The 21,405-nt window shown below is 36.4% G+C and overlaps 1 long non-coding RNA gene across 1 annotated transcript in view; it reads left to right on the top strand.

Moving 5' to 3' along the window:
• The first annotated feature begins 4,573 nt into the window (after positions 1-4,573).
• Positions 4,574-21,405, top strand: part of LOC131702154 (uncharacterized) — a 36,562-nt gene continuing 19,730 nt past the window's right edge. The window contains exon 1 of the long non-coding RNA XR_009309313.1: positions 4,574-4,637. This is a non-coding gene — a long non-coding RNA (uncharacterized LOC131702154). The remainder of the gene's footprint in view (positions 4,638-21,405) is intronic.

The raw sequence follows: 21,405 nt of genomic DNA, 5'->3' as shown, positions 1-21,405 counted from the left end.
AAGCACATGATATATACATACTTCAATGGAAAGATTCCACCCATTCTAAATACGGTTGAGCCAGAGGGATATAATCCCTGATATATGCCCTTAGAATCTTTGTAACTGCATCACAAAAACAAATCAAATAAGATCACTCCATCAGCTATTAACAAAATGTCTTTAAGTAAATGTCAACCTTTTTTAATAAGATGTCAATTGAGGAATGGCTCAATCAAAACATCCCAGAAAATAGGAGCACCTCTGAGATGTCTACAGTCGCTGTAAGTAGTAAAGAGAGAAGTACTGTCGGACAAACTGAAAAACCTACCATCAGCACTAATAAGCAGGAAACGTTCATTGGCTTCTTCATGAAGCTCTTCCGAAGGTCACGCTGCGTCTGCTGTCCAATTACAAGGCAAGCCGGAAGCATTTTTAATTACGGCTAGATATCTGGACATATTCTAATCAATTATCAAGGAAAAGTTGACTATTATTATTATTATTATTATTATTATTATTATTATTATTATTATTATTATTATTATTATTATTAAAATTGCACAATCTTTTTTTTCTGATCTTTGTCCTCAGTTTATTTTCACGGAAGCATTTTTAATAACTGTGCACTCAATAATAATAGTAGTAGTAATAATAATAATAATAATAATAATAATAATAATAATAATAATAATAATAATAATACATTTTTAACAATGTTTTGCTCTCTGTTTATTCAAATAAAAGTATACAGTTTTAAAAAAGCTGTTTTGTACACTCATTTTAGAGAAGATCATTATTATGGAGGACTATGTTTATAGAACGTTAATTTTAGAAGGATACATAAAAAAGGAAAACCTAAATAAATTCAGTTAAAATCAATACAAATTATAGTTAACTGTGCTGTAACATTGAAGTATATAAGCAATAAAACCCTCCACATCGGGCATTACCAGGCATTATACGACCGTTTGGGTAATGGGGCCCGAGACGCAACATCAAATCTGAGAGGTTCTGTTCATTTGTTGTTACAAGTTTCATTGGGGCTTGTCTCTCCAGGAATACAGGTTTGGAATGCCTCAGGTAAAGGTTCTCTTGGGGGATGTTGTGTTGTTTTAGGCAGCATGTCCTGGAGCTGTATATGACTGCCATTCTGTGTCATCTCATTATAGTGATGACTCCTGGGGGTGATTGTCACAGTGCGCACATCTGTTCTCAGTAAACATGCTCTCATAAATCAAATAACCTTTTTTGGCTGAGCACTTTCCTTTTAATCAGGTTAGGATTGTTTCAGACAAAAAACACATTGTCACGTCTTTTGAACTCTGAAAGGTAAAGGAAACAGTAGACTGCTGTTCTTTCACTTAATAAGAAAGGGTACACATCAAAGATCAGAGATTTTATCACCATGGCCACGAGGTCTGGAATATTGCTATCTTCTAGTTTGTGCAGACATAACAGTTTTCCATGTTCTATGTGTAATAGCAATACATTAGTATGCCTGGTACAAAATGCTGTAATTAAGGGGTAGTTGCCTGTGTCAGGAGAGTAAAAGCAACCATGTAGGCAAGCTTATCTTCCAAGATAATATCCAATAATAACGTTTGTTTTCTTTAAGGTTGTAAACCAGTGACATAAACAGTGCCATTATTTCTATTGTAACAAGTTTACATATTTAAATAACATGTATTTACCTTTTCAGAGTTTGGCTTATCGTGCTGTGTAAATACAGTGTAATTAAAAGACACAAGCAACTTAAGACATTTTTACTTTGTAACTAAACATGCTGTTGCATTGTAACGACACAAGACTATGTGTAATTACCTTGTTTATCACAGTGAAATTGCAGTATGATTTGAGACACAATGTAAAATGTTACCCTTTAAAAAAAAAAAAACAAACACTGAATCTATACATTTACTTACCTGAATGAATTGCAACCTGCTATGACAGTTGTGATTTAGCCATAATTCTTGTCCATTATTAGAGGTTAATCCTAAATGATGATCTTATTCGAAACAATGCCGTAAATCTTTCAAACTATTTTTTATAAGCTTTAGAAAGTGCTATGTGTAACTTTGTTCTTGAGCTAACAAGCAAAGACAGGGGAGGTGATGGATGTTCATATGCTTCATGAATGTATAATTTAAAAGTATTGTTGTTCTGTCTGCAACCTTGGGAAGCCAGATTCAGGTACCTTCAAGGAGACATGTCAGTTTTTAATTCTAATTCTATACTTGTTTATATAAACTAAGCAACCGGTCCTTGTGAGTGTTTCAAGATTTTACCCAGTTTGTTTTAGACGGAATCTCCCATTGTTTTATTGTCACACGAATGGCTATATAATTATCTTAGACAAAATACTTAGCATCAATTAGATGTAATAAGTGAAAACCCTGTTTAATTGCATTTCTCATTTTAAATACTGATTCTGTATATATATATATTTGAAGGATGGCAATTTTATGATGTGCAAATGACGCGCTTTACAGAGTTTTTAATAGGATCTCTTATAAAAGCTATGCAAAGTTTCTTCTGGCAGATTATGCTAAAAAGTTTATATAAAAACAAATAGTTCTGTCGACGAAACCTCTTGAGACTATTTCAAAGCATAGCCTGGTGGGCAACAAAGACTGTCATGCAAATTAACATTCCACTAGCATGCATAATAAAATAGTGACATTTAGTTTTATGTATTACACAGCTTTAAAATATACTTTTAATGGGCTAATTTATTTTTCAATTAAAACTGTGCAATTGAAAAATTGCCAGAAACATGTTCTAATTGTTTAAACACCTCGTGTTGACTACTGTCTGCCATAAAACATGAATAAATAAACAAACAAATGCATAAATAAACTGTTCATGACATCACAACACAATTGTATGTGAATCATGCTTCTGCTTTTAGGTCCTGGGCTTTATGATTCCTCCTACTGCTGTCGTCATTAATATTGTATGATTTTATGTCATTAGAATATAATTACTAAAACATTTTAATTTTGATTAAAGATTGACAGCATTTTGACGTGTAAAACCTTTTAATATACAGTAAATAAATCTTTGCAATCACACATCAACTACATCTGCTTAACAATTACATTTTTACAGGCAGAAAAAAGCTGACAAGTGTTTAACACTAGGCCTAAGAGAGACATAAGTTACAGTATAACTGAACACTTTGCATCGCACATATATTTTACAGACCGAAAATAAATAAATAGAAAAGAAAGTGGTGTGTGAACTCATTCCCATACGGTCTGGCAAATAAAATGACCAGATAGAAAATGTTGATTCATGTAACCTCCCCTTTAATCATATTGCTTTTTCCTCAGCCTACTAATCCCCTACGACACCGGTACTGGGTACTACCAGGACTTATTGTATTTGCTTTTCATTTCATCCAATGCGCATGCATTCTGTCCACTCCTACACAATCCACTAGCGCAGCGTTTCTCAAATTTTGTGTGGCCAAAGCAGCCCCCCAGTAGCCCCCCAGTAACTCTTCTCTTAATCAACCTTTAATTGGCACCGCTATGTGGTTTTCATTCAGCGCAGTCCATGCTGCGTGCATTTGATGCCTTATGCTGCTTCTGTTTCTGTTAGCTGCTATTGGGCACCATTAACGTTAGCTGAGCTTTCATTCGGATCAGATTTCATTTTGGCGTGCGTCACAAATCTCCGGTTTGTGCAAAAGTTTCTAAAATGGCAAGTGATGTGTGGGACAGCAGGGATTAGCATATAAAAAACTGGATCAACAAAGTGCTGCTTCTTATTTGGTAAACCCAACTTGCAAGGTACATGTTAAGTATCGTGATAAAACAAAAATAATGTTTTGTTTTGTTGTGATCCTAGTATTTTCTGTTATAAGGACTTTAATAAACAAAAATAAAATGGTGAGGTGTTTTTTTCTTTGTACAATGAGTTTATTTAATTTAAATGTGAGTTTGGAAAGTATGGGGATGAGTTCAGAGAATATTTTGGAGATTAAAATGGTGAAGTTAAGTACATCATTGCGTTCACAATTAGAGGGGTATTTTAGACCCTATTGTGCATTGTTTGACTTAGACCTTTTTGTATTATTTGTTTATTAGTTGATTTTTAAATACAATTTTGTCATCCCTTTTCTAGGATATCTTGAAACAAAACTCCCACTGTACAGCAGTTACTGCATAGTGTAATATTTATTAATGCTTGTCATTAATTTAAGTGTTATATTACAGTACATGACTGAGTGATACATGCAGAGAGTACAAAGCTTTCAGCTTCCTTGTTTATGGTGAATTGGTTATATTTGATCAGTTATTTTTTTAAAAGCTTATTTTGTATTAATAAATGTATCGTGTATCGATTTGTATACTTTTTAAAAGTATTTCTTCATTGACACTCAAATTGTCTACATTTGTTAAATGTTTACACCTAGCTGCGAGTATGGGAGAATTGTGGAGAATTTCACATGTGGTTTCACCAAAGGTCCAATGTCTTTTCCAATCTAACAGACGTACTTCAGTACCTGTGTCACGGGGTATGCTTGACTTTACACAGGTATGTATTGTATTACAGATTTTAAAAATGTTCCCTCTTTTCACCCCACAGGTTGTTTGGATCCCAGACTGACTATCGTCTAACCAAAGAGCGCACAGGAACCACACGGCTCAGTAAGTAAAAGTATTTCTTTATTATAATGAGAAATGCAGTTAACAATAGAAACCATGCATAATAAAAAAGATAAAATATATCACCACTATACAGCATCTATCAACTAATATCCTAAAAAATGTTATAAATTCCTAAACAGCACAGTACAAGACCAAACTAAAGTTCACAGATTTTCAGCAGCAAGGTAAGTATTATTGTTCCTACTGAACCAGTCTATGAAGTCCTCCAGTGTCCCGAACCATATACTTGAAAAGCAAAAGTATATGTCCACGATACCGCTGTATAATCACCTGGCCTTCCACGGCCTCAAAGTGCCCCAATTCCTGCGGTCAGAGTAAACTCCTTCACTCGTTCTGAACGTGATACAAAAACCCCTCAATCCTGGGGTTTAATCACAAATAATTCCCGGTTGCAAGCTCAATGTCTGTGGGTCCACAATCATCGTCCAAGGGGCTCCTCCTCTCTCCCGCCACTCCAACGATGTCGACTCCTGAAAAGGACAAGCAGGGAGATCCATCACTCTGCTCCCTTTTCCAGCTCGCTCTCCGAGCGGGGTTCCCTCACACACCCTGATCTCAGCCCTCCCTGCAATCAGGTCTTGGTCTTCCAAACTGGCCACTGATACTCCTGCAGAGAAGGACCTCACTTATTGGGGTATCTTAGATGATACTGCGGTCTGCCCTTCCTCCTGGTACTTCTATGACCCGGGCTGATGTTCAAACAGGGCGGAGAGAGCGGGATACCCTGGAGACAGACATAAACGAAACCCAAAGCAGCATCCCAGTATTACTTTGACTCTTGAATATCTTTAATATTTTATCCACTGCAATTTCTGCACTACACTATATCTTACTGAATAATTATAAACCACATCTACTGTACCAACAACATTCTTCACTGCAGGATTATATATAAACAACAGGGGAGCTCTAAATTAATCTTCTGTTGAATCATTCTCTTTTACTAACTTTCCTTAATGTAGTGAATACTTTGCTTTATTTAGTACTGCACAGCACTTTTCTTCTTCTCCGCCATATTTACAGTTCTCTCCTTCTTGAACAAGTGATCGAAATCTGTTTCCTTGGTCCAGGATCCTATACTTGCTTCTCCACCAACAAAAATGGCCACCTGGTCCCTTCCAGTGCTTCCCTCACCTCCTCTGCTTCCTGCACTTTCACTTCCTCCTTTATGGTGGGAATAATCAATGGGGTCTGATGACATGCACCTGGCCATCGTTTCAGGCTGAAAGCGTTGCAGCCGTGCCCGTGATAAAACAATTAAAACAAAATAAAGGCACACATATTTAACCCAGCTGTTTGGGTCTCCCTTTAGGTAATTAATATAACAGTTAAAAACCACATGTTAATATAACAATAAATAGTGTCATAAAATACAATAAAACAGTGAATAACTATTATAAAATAGTGTACTAATTATAACCCTAAAAACCACTGTGTAATAAAACTATATTATCTTTGGTCACTTGTGTGATATATTATTTTAAAGAACTGAGGGAAGATCAAACCTGCCAGTGTTCTTTAGAAAGCTAAGCCATACATGCCTGCAGGTCTTTCAAAGAAGTCTTCCAAGCCACTGCTTTTTTTCTTTATTCCAATGACAAGACTCAAGTAAAGAAAAATGAAGTGAAATGAAAGGAATAAGACACAACAATCACCTGCACAACCTCAGGCACACACTTTCAGATGAGACACCACCAGCTGCGCATCAAGAGACTTCAGTTGCTCAGTATTGTTGGCAGTAAAAATGGCTCTATTCTGAAAAATGCAAAACACAGATTTCAAAAACCCGGCAGGCTACTCATCAATAGACTTACAATTGATTTGACAGTTTGTTCAATCAAAAAGAGATGCCCACAACACAATGGGCTGCTGGCGAAGTGTTTGGAAGCTAGCACTTGCTAGGCCTTTGTAATTGAAGTTTTGAAGACAAATTAAGGTTTTGGTTATCAATCTATGAAACACTGTTTTTGTTTTGTTTTGTTTGTATTTTTTACTAATAATATAACAGCCAGACTGTACATCTCTAGTGAAGGAGTAGCACTGGAGATGTGATATGTTTCAGACTGTACTTGCACAGGCCTCACTTTTAGCATTGATGTTAAAATAATCATCATACTTGCTGAAAACATTGTTTATTTAAATGTATTTTCCATGTACCATATTACATACCAGAAATAAGCACATCATACCGCTAACGTAAGCCATCTTAGACATTAGGCACCAAAAAAAAAAAAAAAACGAAGAATGGAAATGTCCTTATGAAAAGTATTTATATTAAGGAAACAAGTTAAGCGCTATGTGGCTGTTACATATGGGAATCTTTCTATTTCTGTGATTTATTGTTTTCAGCAATACAGTATTTCCTGAAAACCTAAAAAAAGGCCCACATAACCATCATACTTGATGAAAACATGAAGTCAAATATATTTATTTTCTATATGGCACATTACACACCAGAAATAAGAATCTCAACCCACTCACGTAAGCAGTCTTAGCTGTGTGCTACCAAGAAAAAACAATGAACGGAAATGTCTCATTTGAAACTGTCTTTGAACAGTCAGGTTGAAGATAAGGAGCTCTGGCATGATTACTGCAGAGGTGACAGCCATTACAAACAGGATTGGCATCAGAACAAAATACAATGTATTCTTCAATAGAGTACAGTGGTGTTAATTCATTTGACCTAAGCAGCACAGGATATAAATACTGCCTCTGATCATATAGTTAAAATAGGGCCTTTTGTGTATCGATGAATCTCAGCCATATACTGTATGAAGATTTATAGCTGTGTGAGGAGTCCTATTAATCCTGTAATTATCTTGAAGAGTGAAAAAATTACTATACAACAGGGTGTCCAAAAAATCATGCATCACAGGCAACATTCTATATTATTCTGATTAGGATGTTGTCTATTAAAATGGTTGCACCCCGATGACTATCTTTAAGACACATGAAAATAATTAAGTTTGCTTAAAAACATTGCACACCTGAAATAAAAAGAGAGCCGACTAATAAAAACTACTGTATGTATTATGCCTGAGTCATGGGACACCCTGTATAGTCTTGCTATGCTATCTCATTACTGCTTTTCACAATGATATGCTAATATCCTACTCCTAAACTAATGAATTACCTGCTCTCTCAAACTGCTTCCCAATACAACTGTAGGCATTTCATCGATTTTCATCTGTACCCTCAACACCCCTTAATCTTCATATTCTTCGATTTCAATCAGGGCGCAGCCACCCTTACAGATGAAGTGGATATTACAGTTGTTTCAATCTTGTTCCTGCTCCATGCTGTCTGTTAATTCTGATCTTAAGAAACAAGCAGGGAACACTGAACACAAGAGAGAAAGAGGCAGCATTTTATATAATACAGATTCATTTGGTGTTAGTACTTATGGGTACCACTCTAACAGAACTACTGCTAGACCCATTTAAGATTTGCTGTAGTCTTATTCTATGCTGTTATAAGAGATGCCATCTGCTGCAGCCTTTGACTGCTCAAACTGTGCAAAATGATTAATGTTGTAAACCATATGTTTTTTATGCATGTGTTTGTGTATGTTTATTAACATTGATAGTTAGTAAAATGTTAATATGTTGTAATGTTCAAATAATATTATATAGAAAAGCATCAACTTTGCCATTTATGGAAACCTTTTGTCAAAGGCAAATCAGTACTTTAAACAGCTAAATTGTTATCATTCTGCCATTTAGTATTTGCACCACATTCAGTTTCAGTTAACCTTTCTGGCACCTTGAATGTAGGCTTTAAATGGCAGAAATTGAGTTAAAGATCATCAGCACTTCACATCTGTCACAATCAGTTACAAACCAGGAATGGACGGGGAATGCAAATACATGTTCCCATTTATTCAGTTCTAAATGCACTTACTAATTCAAGGATTATTTGAGGTGTGCGTGGTCACTGCTTTGCACCCAGCCTCTACCCATGTTACATAGATCTAAACAGCTGGAAAAAGAATGGAGACAGACTCAGGTCAGATGCTTGGAGACATCTCAGAGAGGAAAGTGTAAAGAACGTGTTATCGGCTGATTCACTGGGTTTCTTTGAAAGCCGACTAGACAAAGCTCTGTGCAGCTGGGTGGAGTAAACCTGTGGTTTATTTATTTATTTTCCTGCATGTAAACATTTTTTAAAAATTAGACAATTTGAGTGCCAATGAATACTTCTAAAATGTATAGATATCGGTACACGATACATTTTTCAATTCAAAATAAGCCTTAAAAAATAACTGATGAATTATAACCAATTCACCCATAAACAAAGAAGCTGAAAATACTGAAAGCTTTGTACCCTCTGCTGTATCACTCAGTAGTGTACTGTAATATAACACTTAAGTTAAACCTTAAATGATAAGCATTAAGAAATATTTCACTACGCAGTAGCTGCTGTAGAGAGGGAGTTTTGTTTCAAGATATCCTAAAAAAAGGTGTGATGTTATAAAACAATTGTATAAAAAACAACTGTGTTGTGAACAAATGATCCAAAAAGGTCCAAGTTAAACAATGCGTAATAGGGGCTGAAATACCCCTCCATTTTTTTTTTTTTATATAACAGGCACTACTCTTAAAAAAAATGATGTACTTCACTTGGCCATTTTAATTTCCATAGTACTCTCTGAAATCATCACCATAACTTCCAGACCCTGAGTACTCATCTACAACTGGACCTGGCCATGCTACAATGATAGCCTTGGATTAGAACATATATCCCTGTTATTTCATTTATTACTTCTCTGTAATAATACACTCTGTCTGCTTCTGTAGCGTGTTTCTGTGTAGATTAATTACTAGTAAGTATTCCAGAAAAACCAAAGGGCCCCTTCATCAATGAAATACTTTTTTAGTGCAATATCATTACACTGCAGTATTTCCTGAGGACTTAAAGAAAGACCCATACAGCCAAACTTACCCTGCCTCCTAATTATTTTACTTCTCACAGAAAACTATGGAAAACGCATTATAAAAACAGTGGTTGATTATTTGAGCTGTATTAGTCAAGAGGAGAAGGTAAAGGATGTACTCACTCAAGTGAGAACAACACCCTTTCCTTCTGAATACAAAGAAAAGAAAAGCAAGTTGTACAATATCATTGAATAGTGCATCAGCACTTCAGTTTCAGAAGCTATGTTTTACAAACTTGCTGCTAATTAAAAGTGAAGATTACAATTGAACACATTTTCTGAACAACGCCTTGGTTGTTCCTTATTAAAAGGTCTAAATGACCTGTATAACAAAGCTTACTCACGCCTTCCAGTGTGTCAGCAGGGATATGCCTATATTGCACACAACATAGAGGTGAGTAGGCTGGAGGGTAACAAAAGGTACATAAAAGAAACCCACTGTTCCATTTCTATCAGTGGCAGCCTGAGCAAAATGTATTTTCAATGGACAAATACGTACCGGTATTAATTTTCCTTCCTGCATTGACCACATGATGGTTATACCCATAAACAACCTGGTGTGGTTAGAGGTATGTCATTGTTTCTGACTGAATAACCACCACAGAAAATGTGGTCCCACAATACTTGTAGGGTTTGGATGCCTGAGGCAAAAACAAATGTGATTTCTGACTCACAGTAAATATAAAATAGCAAATCGCCTGTTATGAATTAGTTTTAATTACCGAGTTGACTGCATCTATTTTGTGTGACATTAAATTAAGTTAAGTTAATTTCAGTTGGCTGGGATAACAGTCAAGCGGGAATATTTTTAAGCAATAGTACCAGTGTCAGAGGTAATGTTATAAATCATTCAAAGGTCAGCAGATTATCTATTCCATTAAAATGTAAGAAAAAGAGTGCAAAACAGTGGAAGAAATATAAACTAGCCTCAAGCTTTAATAAGTGTATTGTGCATGTTGATTGTTGTGATGAATTCTCTTATGGAAACTGCCAAACCGCTTATAATTTGTTTGCATGTAAAACATGCAATAGTGACAACTGCTAGAAGATTAAGACAAATGTCTTTAAAAACAAACGTATTTATGAATATGTACTTCATTCAAATTTAAAATTCTCCTTACATGAAATCTCCCAAAAGCACAAGATAACAATGGCCATTATTAGTCCTGGGATTCATTTGCTTTCATGGTCATAACCTGTAGGAAAGACTGAAGGGCAACTCTTTACCCTTGGAGGCACAATATCCAAGTGGAGCAATTCCACTTTGTATTACCAAAACATCCATCGGAAAAAAGCAGCTCCATTTTTTTTATTATATTAGATTATGTGTATACAAACAAATATACACCAAATCTAATAGGAGGCTGTGTGGTCCAGTGGTTAAAGAAATGGGCTTATAACCAGGAGGTCCTCGCTTCAAATCCCACCTCAGCCACTGACTCATTGTGTGACCCTGAGCAAGTCACTTAACCTCCTTGTGCTCCGTCTTTCGGGTGAGACGTAATTGTAAGTGACTCTGCAGCTGATGCATAGTTCACACACCCTAGTCTCTGTAATTCGCCTTGGATAAAGGCGTCTGCTAAATATACAAATATAACAAATAATGTTAATAACACCTTAACAAGGACATTAAAGGCTGATAAATATTACTTTAAATTAGGATAGAATGACAACAAATGTATCCAATGGTACATCATTTTCATAGAGGAATATAATAGCTTGGTCTCAGACAGGAAGCTTCATAGTTGTATTCTGTTCAAATTGTTTCACGTCTCTCTGAAAAAGCTAGTTTTCAACAATCTTAATTGAAAGTACAAGGCTCTACTAACCATACCAGACTGAAGAACAGTGCACCCCTTTCCCAGCAGCTACCCAATACCTTCTCGCTGTGCATTATCAGGAGGGTGGTTTTACTAGCAGACCCCCATGAGGAGGTTCAACAGCTCTATTTCTGCACCATTTGTTCTTACATATTAACAGGGGTGTGGGGCTTACACTGCTCCACTATAGTGACGCCTATTCTATTAAAAAGTACCACAATATAATGTCTGTCATTCAAATGTGTTGACATTTGAACACGCTATATGTTCAAATATAATTTACTATGGAATATCTATTTGCATAACAGTTAATTATTACAACAAAGTGTATTGCCCTGCCGTATTTTTTTTTACGATAAAACGATTAGTAGGCTATCTAAAATGTTACCAGTTTAACAAAACACACATTTTTACTTACTGTTTGGAGCCACTGTATAACATATCTTACTGACGTCTCCCAGTATATAAGCAGGGATATGTTTTGCACACAAGGTAGAGGCAAGTAGGTTTGAGGGGAGATATTGGCCCCCACAACAAAAACTAATTTTGGGGAATAAAAGTCAACTGAAAGCCAATGCACTATAATTGAATATAAACTCGAAATGCTTCACCTTTAAATACAAGTAATGTAAAGTTATTTTAGATGCGTGAATCAGCCACCCATGTTCAGCTCTTTCCTGTTTCATCTGGGTTCATTCATCAATAAGAAGCCTAATTATGATGTAGAAGTACAGTACTTCACAAAAAATAAAATAAAAACACTGATTGGCAATGCAAAAAGCACTGTTAAATCAATTGTGCTTATTGGAATTATTTTGAAGTCATTTCTGACATGATCTTGCACAAGCAGTCTTCTGAACTCTGCCCTGCTGTTGTACGAAATCCCAAATCTTTCAAATGTACATGCTTTCCCTCTTAAAGCTAAAGACCTTGTTAACATACTAGTCAGTGGCAGCAGAGGAAAGGGTGGGCGGATCTTTTTTAATGTATTTATTTTGACTATGTAACTGTTCCATAGGCTCAGAATTGAGGATATTGTAAATCAGAGGGAACTAATGATAATTTTCATTGACGGCAGCTTTTACAGTTTCAAGTTATTAAACACAGTGCTTGTATATTTCTGCTGACTACAATGTAAGGCAAGTTACAACAACCCCCAAGCATTTATCCAAATGTCCTTCTACTGGGAATGCATTTCAACTTTCAAATAGGTTTGAATAATTAATACCCAATATCGCATATCCTGTATTTATTGTATTGCTATACTTCACTTCACTCTGTTGCTTTCAAGTGTGAATAGCAGACCATCCGAAAATCTCTTCCTGGCAACACATTATAAGTTTCAAGCACCTTTTGAGGCATTCCAGGGCATGAGCTGAGCACCAAATTTGAAGAGCTTTTATCATTTTCTTCAAAGGAAAATATGTGTTGACAAGTGTTAAGAAACCATCAAGGCCTTGGTTACAAAAGTCACTTGATCTCATTTAAAAGCAGAGAACGAACCCATGCTTTTAAAGCACATTCCAGTTCACGACTTCAAATTGTATTATATAAGTGCAATTCAATTCCAGTGAAGAACATATAATGCTCAATTAGACAAAAACAAAACATTTGTTCCAAGTAAAGGCTTAAATGCTGTTCAGCCAGTCCCCTTTCAGAAAATGGAGCAGAATGGTTTTAAAGGCAGCATTCATTAAAATATAACCTCTTTGTCAAAGAGAACCTTTACCTGTTATCATGTATAACCCTATTTAAATGTAACAGCATGCATGTTATAATTTGGTATGCCTCAAAGCTAAGCGGTAATGGCCCACATTTCTTTTACATGTGGTTCTTTATTGGTACCGATAACACTACATCAGGTCAAACAACTCTGTACTAGTGCATTGTGTACCCGCACACACAATTATAGTGTAATCGCAGTATAGTTATACTAGTGTAAGATTATTTTTGTTATTGTTTAGGATTATTAAGTATTTTAAAATTAGGTTAACATTTATATTTACAAAATTAATAATTAATGTAAAACAGCATTAATAAGATATTATTAATAATAAATGAAAATACTTACTGTTAAATGGCTAGCAAGTAAGTTGGTTAAACTCTCCTGGCAGCATTAAGCTTGCTGTGCAGTATTGCTTTAATAGTGTATGAGTGTTTGCCTTCTAATTGTTTGTATAAAGTTATTTAAAGGTTTTGTATTGATAAGCTTTATTGACAACACCAGGAAGAGTGGGTAAGGGGTGGCAGTTGTTGTTGACATCGTGTGAGCTGTTTTAAATAAAACTGTTGGATTGTAATCTGTCTGCATCTAATTGAGTTGTTGATATTAGAGTCATTTAGTCAGTCATTCACATTTCTGCAATTGGTATTGAGTTTGTGGGGTATGACAGGCTATCTAAAATGATATAATACGTCCACTGATGCTGCAGAACTTCATTACAACTTTGTTGTGGTTGTGTTGATTGCCAATATAATTAAGTTTTTACTATTACAAGGATACTGAAACTGCTGCTAGGTCAATAGGTACTTTAAACGATGAGGCAGTTGTTGATCCTGGAGTGTGTTCATTCCTGGCATCAATCTTTTCCTTGTTAATAACTTTTGGTCAACGCTGAAGTTCTGAAGTGGTTTTAGCAGAATCGAGTGCTTTGTTTTCAACTGAAGCAGTAACAGAGTTTCTGGATGCTAGGTTTGTCACTGCTGCTTCTAATCAATAATTCCTCTGTTGCCTAAAACAGGCAAATAAAGAAATAAATAAAAGCTGCCTGGTTTCTTCTGCTCTCACGTCACTTCAAATTAGAGGAACTGAGTCTCCCGAGTGTCGCATCCAGTAAAGGTGCTCCACGTGGAGTGCAGGATGTGCCCTATAGTCTGGACGTCACGAGTTTGAGTCCGGGCTATTCCTTTGCAGACCGAGGGCGTGAGCTTCCAGGGGGCGACGCTCAATTGGCCAGAGCGCCGCCCAGGGGGAGGGAGGGTGGGTTAGGTCGGCCAGGGTGTCCTCGGCTCACCGCGCACCAGCGACCCCTGTAGTCTGGCCGGGCACCTACGGGCTTGCCTGTAAGCTGCCCGAGAGCTGTGTTGTCCTCCAATGCTGTAGCTCTTGGGTGGCTGCATGGTGAGTCTGCGAAAAAAAGCGGTTGGCTGACGGCACACGCTACGGAGGACAGTGTGTGTTCGTCTTCGCCCTCCCGAGTCAGCGCAGGAGTGGTAGCGGTGAGCTGAGCCTAATAATAATTGGCCATTTCCAAATTGGGGAGAAAATAATAAAAAAAAATAATTGGCAACGATTAAATTTCGTTTAGGAACAAAATAATACAGGTATGAATATTACTATTATCTTAACTAATGTGTGGTGACAATCTAAAGGTCTGCCTCCTATTAAAGTCAGTGCACCATTGTTCTGTTGTGGGCTAACCACCTGGTTAATATAAAGTGTTATTTAGTATCAACATATAAACCATGTCAGTTTCTGCTATTTGCATTGCTTAAAAAAAAAGACATCTCCTCCTATTCATATGTGGATTCTGAAATATATTCTAAGGAATGCCTTAACAAAGCTCTTTTATGATGCAAACTTAAAACCTGAAATCCACAACAATGAGTGCAATAGTCTTTTGTTTCCATTAATTTTAGAATAAAGGTATCACGCAGTATCCTTTTTAACTGCTGATTAAAAATGTTAAGAAACAAAGTGTTCATTCACTAATTTTGACGTATCCACTCTATTAAAGTCTTTGTAGTTTGAATCATTTGCATTACAATGCGCTTGCGATCAGTCATTGAATATGTGAGTTTTAATAAAAGAGAGTTGCCATGAAACCCACTGAAGAGGTAAAAATAACAAACCACGCGCGTACTTTTATCCAGAGCAGCACTTGGCATTCATGATATCCTGAAGTGATCCTCCAAAGTTACCCTACATTAATCATGCACTGTCCATGTGAAGTCTAAACAGTAGGATTCCTTGTGGCCCAGGGAGATTTATAGAAGTAGGCTTCCATTAATATCTCAGGTTGACACTATCTAAGCCTGCCACTTGCATTAGCTCCTTCTGAATTCATCCTGGTTACATGTGTGCACACATATCATTACCACGGCCCATCTGTTATGTGGAATTATTAAGGGAAACATGGTTTTGTTCATCATTATGATGCAAAAAATAAAAAATACATACAAATCCTTCACTTATTTAGAAAAAAGCTGTCAAATCTAATTTTCTAAAAAAAAGATTCAGAATATACATTGTTATCTACTTAGATCCCTTTTGTATACATTTAAGATAAAGATCTATGATTTTCTCAAATGCACAAATACTTGAAAATTAATATAGCTCCATTTGCATAATACGGTCAGCGCGGGGGTGGTAGTGGTGAGCTGAGCCTTAAATAATTGGCTATCTCAAACTGGGAGAAAAACAGGGTAAAACCAATTGGAGACTACTAAATTAAAAAAAAAAAATGTGGTTCAGTGCTTCAATTTGGACAATCAGGCTGATGAGTAATATAAACCTCAAAGATTGTGCTAGACAGTCTGGTTCTGAGGACGTCAGTCATTAGCCAGTATTCAACAATAAAGGACATCCAGTGCAGAAGGCATTCCAGCTTGATAATTGACTGTGCAAATTATTGAACGGAAATCCCAGCTATTATTAGGGGTTAATCTGTGCCGGATCGCACCAGATCCCAGATCCAGTAACTTCCTGTCTCACGTGATAATTATACAGTTTGCAAATGATGGACCATATGCAGAAAAGAAAAAATGTTGCAAAAAAGAACTCTGTGTGCATGTCGTGTACAATAAAAACGTTTTCCTGTTCCATGTATTGAATGACAGTCGTTTACTGTAATGATATATTTTAGGGTGCACCATTACAAGTTTGTAATACAACCCAAAAGGCAAAATGCCAAAAAACTAGTGCTCTTAATAACAACAGTGTCGCTCCTCTTCTTCAGAATAAACATGCTATCCCTCTTCCTAAATGACAAGATATGATGCCATTCCATTTACAAATTAACCCCTGGCTATTATTAAGGGTTAATAACACTATGTAACACAATTTTTGTTCCTGGGTAGTAAGTGTTATTTCCTAATTGCGTATGTCTCAAAAGTATAGAAAATGGCTATTATTCCCCACAAACTTTGCTTTTGTGACCAGGACAGTGATATTTTGAAATTTACCTATTTCCAATGAGAAAACGGGCAAATTTGTGTCTTTTCGTTCATATAAAGTCAGAAAAAAACAACATATGAATCCTAATTAACATGTATTTATACTAAAGTAATACAAAAATGACTACAAAAGATTTAGAAGTGAGTAGTTTTTCGAGATTTACGATTATACTGTAAATCACTTTCACGAACCAGCCCCCAAATGTAGTCTCCCATCATGTTCTCGTTATACTGTCCTTGGTAGCGGCGTTCAAAGTCCAGTATATCCTGGTGGAAGCACTCGCCTTGCTCCTCCGAGTACGCTCCCATGTTCTCCTTGAATTTATCAAGATGAGCATCAAGGATATGGACTTTGAGGGACGTCCTACAGCCCATTGTGCCGTAGTTCTTCACCAGAGTCTCAACCAGCTCCACATAGTTTTCAGCCTTGTGATTGCCCAGGAAGCCCCGAACCACTGCGACAAAGCTGTTCCAAGCCGCTTTTTCCTTACTAGTGAGCTTCTTGGGGAATTCATTGCACTTCAGGATCTTCTTTATCTGTGGTCCGACGAAGACACCGGCTTTGACCTTTGCCTCAGACAGCTTAGGGAAGAAGTCTTGAAGGTACTTGAAGGCTGCCGACTCCTTATCTAGAGCTCTGACAAATTGTTTCATAAGGCCCAATTTGATGTGCAGTGGTGGCATCAGCACCTTCCAGGGGTCCACCAGTGGCTCCCACTTGACGTTGTTCCTCCCCACAGAGAACTCGGTCCGCTGTGGCCAGTCCCGCCTGTGGTAGTGCGCCTTGGTGTCCCTGCTGTCCCAAAGGCAAAGATAGCAGGGAAACTTGGTAAAACCGCCTTGGAGACCCATCAGGAATGCCACCATTTTGAAGTCTCCTATAACTTTGATGCCATCTCAGAAAAATGCAGATATGTATCCACTTAGGCAGCTGGAACTAAACTGAACTGGTGGGCTTAAGGCCCGTGTATTTATACTACTATTTATATTACTGGAAAGTTCTAGAAAGTTCTAGAAGTTACTCCAAGTTTACTCAGCACTGAATCTATCTGGAATGTTCTGGAAAATAGGTAAATTTCAAAATATCACTGTCCTGGTCACAAAAGCAAAGTTTGTGGGGAATAATAGCCATTTTCTATTCTTTTGAGGCATAAGCAATTAGGAAATAACACTTACTACCCAGGAACAAAAAAAAATAATAATTTGTTACACGGTGTAATGTTTAAGAGGTTAATGTTTTATTAATGATGGTCTCTCATGCAAGAACTGAAATGACACTATGATATTTTTAAAAGTTTTTTTTTGTTACAGAGCCTGAATTCTGCAGTGGTATTATAAGTTCAGTTGGACAACAGTTAAGAGTGCAGCTTTTTAAATGCATTACTGAAAAATACCATACACTTCCTCCTGGGGCGGATTGAATATCTACCTTTTCTCACACAAACCAATAACGGTCCTGTGTGCTTTACTGAACCATGGTCTGCATCAGTCAAGTCATTTTAATAACTCAGTGGCTTCACAGAGGCAGAGGGACTGATGCATTTGTGTGGGTATAACCACGCTAGCAACTGGGCTTATCAAGATGTATTCATTACAATTGCCTCCAACTAAATAGAATGGACAGTTAAGTTCTTTAGGCATTTGACCTTTTCTGTCTTCATTTGAGGACATTTTTTTATTTTTTTATTATTATTTTTTATAATGATAAAATTAGGCAGCAGAACAATTAAACCGAGGAGCTGCTGAAATGCCAGGAACCTCATTCAGTGAGGATCACTTATCATTATTTCAGTTTATTTGTTCTCAACAGAGCTGTCAGTTTTTAATATCTGGCATTGTGATGCTATCTTTTAGAATTCATCACTGCTGGTATGTGATTGTTTATTCAATTCAAATCTTTATTTTTATGCACCCCATGCACCCCATTAGCAGTTAATTTCAGATGTCCTAAAAGATTTACAAAGATGATGCCTCATAGCTGAAATTGATTCTTGTCTGGCCAGAATTCTCAGAATGTAAAATGCTGTGTAATGCATTCTTCAATGAATAATCTCACCAAACTCAGAGGTCACTTAAAAAATATTACACAGTTACCTTTCTAATAGCCCAGGTAAAGTTGTTGTCCCTCAGGCACAGACTGAAATCTTAAAGACACTTATTGGAAATTGATATTGATAACATGCTGTGTGGTCCAGTGGTTAAAGAAAAAGGACTTGTAACCAGAAGGTCCCCGGTTCAAATCCCAGCTCACTCACTATGTGACTCTGAGCAGTAAGATGGGGACCAGAGATCAATAATGTCTGTAAATGTATTTCAAAGCCAACGTTAGTATTTCTTTCACCCACCACAAAATACAAAACCTTGTGTACTGCTAAGTAACAAAGACACCATTATAAGCATTTCTCTATCATTCACTTCATGTACAGCACATTCAGAAATGACATAGCTGACGGTTGACCTCCTTGAGAATGGGTAATGTTTAAAAGGCAAGGGTGGGGTTCAGTTGATCTCAATTGTACTTCTTTGTGTTTGCTACCTTGTATCTCAATTGCATGTTCAGATTAAGGTTGGAATGAAACACTGAACCAATACGATCCAGATTTCTGTATTTCTGCTTCAATTCACAGCTAGTGCCAAGGTCCTGATGTTGCATTCATAGCCCCTTAATATTAATTGACCTCTGTAATTTGTCAGTGAAAATCCCTGTTTGCCCAATATAGCTCCCTGTATTAAAATATATTTTGTTCACTTTTCCTGTTAAAATGATATTGCTCTTCTACTCAAATACAAATTAGAAAGTTAAAATATCAATCTCCTGAACCAGGCTCAGATGGTGTTTATTTAGAAAAGAATTTATGGAAGCCTGAAATTGAGGTTAGTCATATGACTTTTGAGTAAAAGCAATAGCTGGATATTGTCAAATATGCAATATCTCCTACTCTGCTGAAGTCGTCATTCACCTCCAGTTTTGAAGATAAGGTCTGCAATATTGCTGCATAGCAATATCCTTTCCAAAATATTAAAACCTTTACTGTTTGGCAGGACTCCAAGCCTTGCTTAAATGCATGCATGCCTGCTTTAAATGCTAACCTCTTTTTCATGGTCATCCCTGTTCTGCCTGTGATCTGTATACTAATTACATCATTTATCCATGGTTTGTTGATCGTTGGACATAACAGTCACTGTCAACAGTGCTGGGCCCTGCATAAACCCAAATCCTGGTACTTTTGTTTTAGTTAGGGGTTAGTTATTATTAACGAGTGGAATTCCTCTGTCATTCACTTTCATTGGGATTTTAAATCCTGTTATCCTGTGATATTACATTGTGGTACAGTTCAGATAAACAAGTGTCAAATGGAGTTCATTGCCAGCATAGCGACAGCCTGTTGCAGAGATTAATGACTGATTAGTTTGCAGTCAAATTCACTCACCTGACATTTAATTAAAAACCAGGACTTTCAAACAAGACCAAAGTCATAAAATAGTAGTCTATTTTAACCATCCCTATTTCAGCCTGCTACTTCGTTTAATTTTTAATTCATGTATCTGCATTAATCCAGCTATTTTCCACCACCAGTAATCTGTTTAACCTCTTATTAACTTTACTATATACAGTAAAAGTAGGGAGGGAAAAACATTAACTGCAGTTACTTCATATCATTGAAAAGGCATTACATTTACTTAAAGGCACTTTGAAATAAGGCATTGTAGTAATTAAATGAGATCAAGTTTTGTTATAACAAAATATTGTATCAGTTTATTGATAGGTTAGTGTATATAAACTAAACACAAAATGAAAAACAGTTGTTATTATATTAGTAAGCTAGTTGTTAATATTCAATAAACTAAAAAAGTACCCCTTAAAATGAAGCAGGATCGATTCTACAAATAAAACCGCAAGCTTGTTCACTTGCTATGGTTTCTCCATGGTAATTCAGTGGCATTATAGTGGTATAAATCCCACATGGTGATATTAATGGGTAGAATCAATCTTTTTTTAACCTGAGAACAGTGGCATTGTGGCTTGCTTGTCTGTATTTTTGCTACTTGTCTTGCAGCTAATAGCAGCTGGGATTGGAGAACGCCATTCATCCTCTGCTTTCACTGTTTGAATTAATAAAGCAGAGAAATGCATATATTAACAAAAGAGTTCCAGGAATACTTGTTTGATGTGCAATTGTGGGAATAGGAAATTCCATTTTTAAAGCTAGTTTGTTTTTTTCTCTCCTGGTGATGGACTGAAGAATTTTAAGTTGTTTCTGTATTTTCAACTGATCAAAGCCAATCTCGGAAGCTGTGTCTGCTACTGTTTTTTATTATTTATTTATTTTATTATCTAGTATGCATTTAATATTATAAATCCAGAATCAAAGATTATACAACAAGTAAACCACGATATATTTTGAACAAAACAAATAAGAGACAAGTGTTCACGCTGCTCATGCTAATAAGTGGGAAACAAGATGATTTTAAAACCTTGGGGTATATTAATATCCTTACTAATAATAGTAATGGCAATTGAATTCATATTACGTTAATGATGATGTTTCGCAAACCTGAATTCATTCATTCATACTGACATCAGCAGGAGATACCTATTTACCTCCCGACTACAGAGCTTGCTCTTTAGTTGAATGGTAAGACGTTCATCAATGAACCGTAGGTTTGTGGTTTGCCTTTCGTTTCAATTCAATGACCTGAGAGGCCAATTCATTACACAGTCACAGTTGGAAGTTGAGCCTTGTTTGGTGCTTAGAGGAGACGATATTATGTTCTTATAAACCTTTTATTTTCAGTTGAATGCAGTAGTTCAGTTCTA

This window comes from Acipenser ruthenus, chromosome 29 (assembly GCF_902713425.1).
Source record: "Acipenser ruthenus chromosome 29, fAciRut3.2 maternal haplotype, whole genome shotgun sequence".
NCBI lineage: Eukaryota > Metazoa > Chordata > Actinopteri > Acipenseriformes > Acipenseridae > Acipenser > Acipenser ruthenus.
The sequence above is the reverse complement of the archived record's forward strand: the minus strand, read 5'-3'. Positions and strand labels throughout refer to the sequence as shown.